Below are 6,982 nucleotides of genomic sequence, written 5' to 3' on the forward strand. Positions count from 1 at the left end.
GGTTCCGGGTCCGTAAGCACTCCATCCATTTTCGCTGTGACCTTTGCGGCTGTTACTTGGAGTACCCCACCAAGTCTTCAACCTCCACCCACAGACCGGCCTCTTCTTCCCCTGGGGTTCAACTGTAGCTCTTTTTCATTTTTTCCCTGACATGTTTTGGTTTGTGTTTCTGTTTTAAAATTTGCCAGAGAGCCTGCACGCTTGCTGGAGAGAGACAGAGAGATAGAGAACGTGAGAGAGCACCTGCTCGTGGGGGTGCTCATACCACAGTCCCCTCCTCTCCATTCCCCCTGTTGAGGATTACGGGCACGCATACACTCACGCCTGGTGTGTTTTTCAAACCACCAGGTCTAGGATTCAAACTGCATGGTCACTCATGTGCGATTCAGCTTCCGTAACCACCAAGCCACGGGCGGGCCCACTGCAGCTGTCCATGCCATATAATTGCTTTATCTCTTTCACACCACTGAGCTACATGTTTTACATGCCCGTGTAGACTACACGCTCCTAGAGAAGATCTCGGCTCATCCACCTGTCTTCCACGTCATAGTGCAAGACCTCACAAGAAAGTAGAAAAAAGTTAAAGATTTGGAGCAGCAGATGGCGAAATGGTTGTATTGTTGGACTCCCACATGGTCTACCACGGTTCACGTCCTAGACCTGGAGGCTTGAAACTCATGCCAGGTGTATGTGCATGCATGCCCCAAATCCCAAGAGAATGGAGGAGAAGAGACTGTGGCATGGCCATCCCCTCAGAGAGTGATTTCTCATTTTCTGTCTCTCTGTCTCTGTCTCGCTGGAGCCCTATAGCAAAAATCTCTCTTAAAAGAAAAAAGTTAAATATTGCATCACGCCACAAGGAGGCAACGTTGAGCTACTCGTAACAGTAGTAACAAAAGGTGTTGGAATTGAGACTTCTGTTTCAAACGTAGCTGTGAGTCTGTGTAAATACATACGCACTGTGAATAATTACAAATCTATACCTGCTGACGTGGAAGGATGACTATACTATGGTAAATTTTTAAAGCAATAAATAGTAGAACTTGCATGATCCAACTTTTATGAAACGTCTATTCTTAAATATACCCAGGAGAAAGGTCCGGAGGAATACCTCTTGGGCAGGTGGGACATGGAGGGGTTTACTTTCCACCTTGCACCTTTCTGGATTTTTTATAGCCAATGCATATTAATTTTATAATCAGAAATAAAGGCGATTTACTTTAGAAAATCTCAAAGTATTTGTTTGTCTTGTTACTACATCTCCAATCCCATGTTGATTATTTACACTTAACAGTTAAATAAGCAACTTGGGGCGCTTTAAGATAGATTAAAGCAGAGGTTCTTGGTACACACCCTTCTTGTGTCTCAGTAATTTTTTTAAGTTTTTGCCATAGGGCATGTGTGCTTGCCAGAGAGAGAAAGAGAGAGGGGACGTGAGAAATCACCTGCTGGGGGCTGGCCATGCTGCAATCCCTTTTCCTCTAGGAATTTTGGGCATGCACGCACACATGCCTGACATACTTTTCAAGCTGCTGGGTCTGGGATTTGGACCATGGTTGGCAGTGTGACACCCCAACCACCATATCATCTGCTGGCCCCAGTGTCTCAGTAACTTAGGTTAGATGAAAGAAATACCTAACAATTCTATTTATTAAATAGTGAAGCTCAAATAACTTAATAAATATTTCTGTTCAGACAATGTTGTGATCGTTTGAAAAATTAATACGGATTAAATTCTTAAAATAGAACTTTTATTCCACGCCTAACTGGTCACGGTTACTTATTAATGGAATGGGTACACCTGTCGGGCATTGTACAATTTCTTAAGCGAACCTCCTCTTCCACACAGATGTCCTCAATTTTTAATCATAGTAGCCGCTGAAAATCCAACTTTGCAGAGACATGCGAGCACTGGAGACGACGTGGCATGACCCAATGCTGAGTCTAGGGGCCCGGGGATTGTCTCGTGTGGATGTTACACAGAACTGTGTTTTCTTCAAAAATGTAAAATGTCTCAGGTTGGTCCCGTGGCCTAGTGGTTAAGGAAGATGGACTCTATGTGGCCAACTGCGGTTCAAATTCTGGTCCGGGAAGCTTGACAAACACAACGGTCCTGTGCACACAGCGTGACCCAAATCCTGACAGGACAGAGAAAAGGAGGGTGTGACCGCGTCCCGCTGGAGGGTGCTTTCGGCCTTTCCCTGTTTCACCATCTCTCTCCAGCACATGCTCTCTGGCACTTAAAGAGCCCTGGTGAGCTTACCGGCCCGAGGCTCCTCGGTGCGCGCAATAAGGAGCTCAAACCTGCTTTGTGTCCTCTGAGCCAAGCCCTCCCGAGAGGAGGAAAGGCTGATGCAGGAAGACGGCCAGGGGAGAGAGCTACTCGGAGGGCTCCACCTGCCCCGGCCCCCAAAGCCCTCCCACTCAAACCTAAGAACCAGCAGCCCCCCCAAAGCGCCCTAGTGCCTTCCAGGTGGATGTGGGCCTGGTCTCCCACCAGCCCACTGACTTTCCAACCTCTCCGCCCAGCGCCTGCGGCCTGGTCGAGACCGAGGGAGCCGCGGAGCCAGCCTGAGCTGCTGACCAGGAGTGAGCCCCTTTCCTCCCCAGCCAAGATCTTCTGCGGCCGGGGTCACCAGTTCACTCTGCCACCAAGGCAGCCAGTCAAGCACGGGCCGCCGCTGCCCTTCACGTCCACCTATTAATAAAGTTGACACCACGGGCACTGCTTTCTCTGAAGTCTTATGGCCCGATTCACCTCCTGGTTTCGGAAGGTGGTTGGTGAGTTTCTGTGATTAACTCAAAAGTAATTCAAACGGTTTCAAGAGGCATTTCCAATGTGGGTGGGAGGAAGACTTCACGAAGACTGGGAGTCAGAAACACCCAATTGTCTGTCACAGGGAACAGACAGGTGTGGCCCACCCATGGAAAGGAGAGAGAAGTCCTAGCGTCCTAACAGGGACGAAGCCCGATGGCGTCAGGGTAAGGGGACGGGCCAGACTAAAGGGCAAGCAACTGCAGCCTCCCTAGTGCACTGTCAGGAGCAGGCAGACTCGGAGAGAGGACAGCACAGCTGGGGCAGGGGGCAGAGGTAACGGGACTCGCTCACCATGAAGGAGCTTCAGTTTTGCAGGACAAGCGGCGCACTTGAGGAAGTTCAGGTTTGCTCAGTTCTCTCCTGAGTGCTCAGGGACAGGCGCATAGTCCCCCTTCAAGCTACTCTGCTCACACACCCTCCAGGACTGGAGCAGCAGCCTGGAAGGAGGGGCGAATGCATGGACCCAGGCTCTGGAGCCCCGTGTCCGGGACGTGAGCTGCACCTTGCACTGCCTCCCTGCTCCAACGGAGGATAGCCGCTGTTAAAGATGACAGCCGGGGACCAGTGGATGGCGTAACAGTTACGTCGCTGGACTCCCATGTAGTCAACCATGGTTCAAGTCCTGGACCTGGTGACTTTAAACTCGTGTGTGTGTGCGCATGTGCGTGTGTATGTGTGCATGTGCGTGCATACCTAAAATCCCAAGAGAATAAAGGGGAAGAGATTGCAGCATGGCCATCCCCCCCCCAGGGGGTGATTTCTAACTTTCTATCTCTCTGCCTTTCTCTGTCTCTCTGGGGAGGACACACGCCCTATAGCAAAAACCTCTCAAAAAAAAAAAAAAAAAAAAAAAAAAAAAAAAAAAAAAAGATGAGGCCAGGAAGACAGAACCTGGCCTGCTCCCCCACCCCCCCCAGGCCTGGCCTGTGGCTTCACTTGCAAACTGTGTTCTAAGGGACGCTTGGAGGGGAGGACAGGGCAGTTTCCGCGGGCCGCCTGGGACACGCGAAATGGTCCATTTCCTCCGGGAGCCGGAGAACCTGCATGTGGGAAATCTGAATTCCAACTTCTCAGCTTCACACTCACTGGTCCTGTCCCTTTTTTCTTCAAAGTGCCAGCTCGATGGCACCTCTCCGTGGCGGGTGGCGCCCAGTCCCCAGATCTCAGGGTCCACCGTGGTGTCTCCTGACAGCGCGTAGTCAGTTCCCAGTTGTAAGTTCGGCTCCAGTCCCAGGCCCTCCACCAGCTCCTGCTCCCATATCCCCTGCTAGTCCTGGGTCCTCAGGACTGTCCCCAGACTATCCCAACAGCCTCTCAAAGTCCCCATCTCACTCTTCCTCCTCCTGACCCCTTAACAGCCACACAGAGCAGCTGCTGCGGCCGGTGAGCAGGCCCCCACCGTGCTCAGACCCTTGGTGGCTCCCATGGTCCCCTGGACAGGAAGGGCAGACCCTCCACCTGGCGGGGGATTCCTTCTAGGCCCCGCTCCAACACCCCCCAGCTTCATTTCCTGCCATTAACCCAGAGCTCCTGTCACTCCTCAGACAGGCCTCGGGGTCCCGGCCAGGGGTGCCCAGCCTCCGTCGGCTGGACCCCTCTCCTCTCAGTGGAGCTCCACCCTGCAGACAGGTGGGTCTGCCCAGGGGACCTGTGAGACCTGGCACCCCCTCCCCTCTCGGCCACAAGGACCAGCCCGAGGAGGTCACTGGGGATCACTGATGTGTTCATTGCTCACTGCGTGGCCGTCACGGAGAGCATGCGGGGACCTGGCGGTGTGGCCGCTACACCCGGCCCTCACTGTGGGGCCGTCACCTGGGTCACACGCTCATTTCTGGGACCCTGTCACATACACAGCCCACTGACCAAGACTGCTTACATGACGCGTTACTGTGCGTGTGAGGCATGACCACAAGCTACAGGGGACGGGACGTGAACCCAGGAACCAGCCTCCTTGGCCTGTGTTCACGGCATCAAATACTTGCGCAGAGCACCTGACACAGCCCAACTGGAACCCAGCAAGGAGGGTCCTCTCACCCTCACCCCGGAGGGACATTTAGTGATATCGGCCACATGCAGGCGTGGCACCGGCCACCAGGGAGCCCGAGGAAAGGCCTCCCAGACACCCCCTCCTCCCGCAGTTCTCAGCGGAGCTCCACCCTGCCGACACATGGGTCTGCCCAGGGGGCCGGTGAGACCTGGTAACCTGTGCAGTCCACAGCAAAGGCCAGCAGACCCAGGGGGCTCTCGACAGCCACCGATCCCCAAGGAACCATGGGAAATTCCAACCCTCTGCCCAGGGCCTCTTTGGAAACCGGGGTGCTCAGAAGCATAAAAGAACCGCAGGAATCCCCGGCCAGTGCCAGTACGCAGGCCTGAGGCAGCCTTGAGGCCCAGCCGAGGCAAGGCCCCGGCCAGCGGCTCCGCCGTCCCCTGACTACCCCGTCCTGGAGTCCAGCGTAAACAGAGCGTCACAGCAGCCCCCACAACCGGACTTCAGAACCACGCCACGCGGCCAAGGTCTGGGTGTGCTCAAGGGTCAAAGGGCTGGAGTGGCGGCAGTCCTTGGCCCCAGGGAGTCCCAGCAGCTCTCTAGTCCAAAATCCAGACCCGAAAGAAACTGTCTGAGGCCCCAAATGCCTCCGGGTCCTGCTGCCTGGGCTGACCTGGGACACTACAGGGGAACCCCAAGGACAGGACAGCACCTGCGCCCAGGCCACCACGGGGAAAGGGCAAGAGTGGGGACAGGGGACCAAGTGCTTCCTCGAGGGTGGCACGCTCTTGCAGGTGCCCCAGGAGACGCCTCGCCGCGCTTTCCTCAGTATTTACAACGCCGCCGGTATGGTAGACTGAGGGGCGGGGGGCTGACTCCTGTCACGAGGGTAAACAAGGTCCCTGCTCTTGAGGAGTGTGCACGACTCCGGGGATGGGGGACAGGAGTCCATCAGACCACCGAGGTCATTTCAGATGGTAGGTAGTACTTTGAAGAAAATCACGCACTGTCCCTGCGAGGGCAGGCAGGGACACGGGAGTGGAGCCAGCCCCGAGCAAGGAGAGCAAGGAGCCGCGGGCGCAGGGAAGGCACTCCAGGTAGAGGGAGCAGAGGTCCGAGCCCCTCGTGCTCTGATTAAATGTCATTCAGGTTTAAGAGATGTTTGAGGGGGCCAGAAGATGGTGTGGAGGCTAAGTCGGCTGAATTCCACATGACCGATCCTGTGGTTCAAGTCCCGGACCCAGTGGCTGGAGAAGCATACCCGGGGGGCCAGCACGTGGTACGTTAGTTACATCGCTGGACTCCTTCGTGGCTGAACGCAGGTCGAGTCCGGGACCTGGCGGCTTGAAAATCATACCAGGTGTGTGTGTGGGGGGGGTACCCAAGATCCCAGGAGGAGAATAGAGGAGAAAGAATTGCAGCAAGGCCATGGGGGCGGGGTGTGATTTCTCACTTTCTCTCTCACTGTCTTTCTCTGGCGAGTGCACAGCCCTAAGAAAGAAAAAAAAAAACCTGAAAGAAAGAGAGAGAGAGAGAGAAATGCAGGCAGGCAGGCCTGATAAGCCAGGGGCCCCAGACCCGGAGAGGTGGCCATACCCCTGGGGATCCTTTCTCACTTTTCCCTGGGTCTGTCTGCAGTGAGCACGCACGCCCTACAGCAAAAACAAAACCAGAAATGCTTTATGAAAAGAAAACTCATGTTCTGGAAGCTCTGATAGAGTTTGAGGAGCAAAGTGAGTGCGGTAAAGAACACCCCCCACCCCCCCTCCCCCCGCTTTAAGCTGAGCTGCAGTAAGAATTCGAACAATGTATCCCAAGGGCATACAAAGCCGCCCAGGCTCTCCCCTACTCGGTTATGTGCGCTCCAGAGATCTCCCTCGGCCTCCCCAGGACTTCCCTCCGTCCTGCACGCCGCTGAGTCCAGGAGGCGAGGCCAGAGCGCCCGTCCCGACGTGAGACCCAGACCTGTGTGCACCGACACGGGCACAAAGACGGGGCTGCTCTCGGCCCTGGTCTCGGCAGGGGGAGAAAAGGCCACACGGTGCACCCTGCGCCCTGCTGACCTCCGACCGACCGCGGTCCGCCCGGTTCCCGGCCGCCTCGCCTCCGCCTCCACCCGGAAGGTCGGGGAGTGCGCGGCCCCGCTGTGGGCGCGCCCCTGCTCTCGGCCGCTC

General features: G+C 55.4%; 1 protein-coding gene across 2 annotated transcripts in view; it reads right to left on the reverse strand.

Annotated features, from left to right (window-relative positions):
• LOC102500751 (uncharacterized) overlaps positions 1-6,982 on the reverse strand; it is a 170,116-nt gene that overhangs the window by 162,394 nt on the left and 740 nt on the right. The gene's annotated exons all lie outside the window — the stretch shown is intronic.

This window comes from Tupaia chinensis, unplaced genomic scaffold, assembly GCF_000334495.1.
Source record: "Tupaia chinensis unplaced genomic scaffold, TupChi_1.0 Scaffold000037_18, whole genome shotgun sequence".
Taxonomy (NCBI): domain Eukaryota; kingdom Metazoa; phylum Chordata; class Mammalia; order Scandentia; family Tupaiidae; genus Tupaia; species Tupaia belangeri.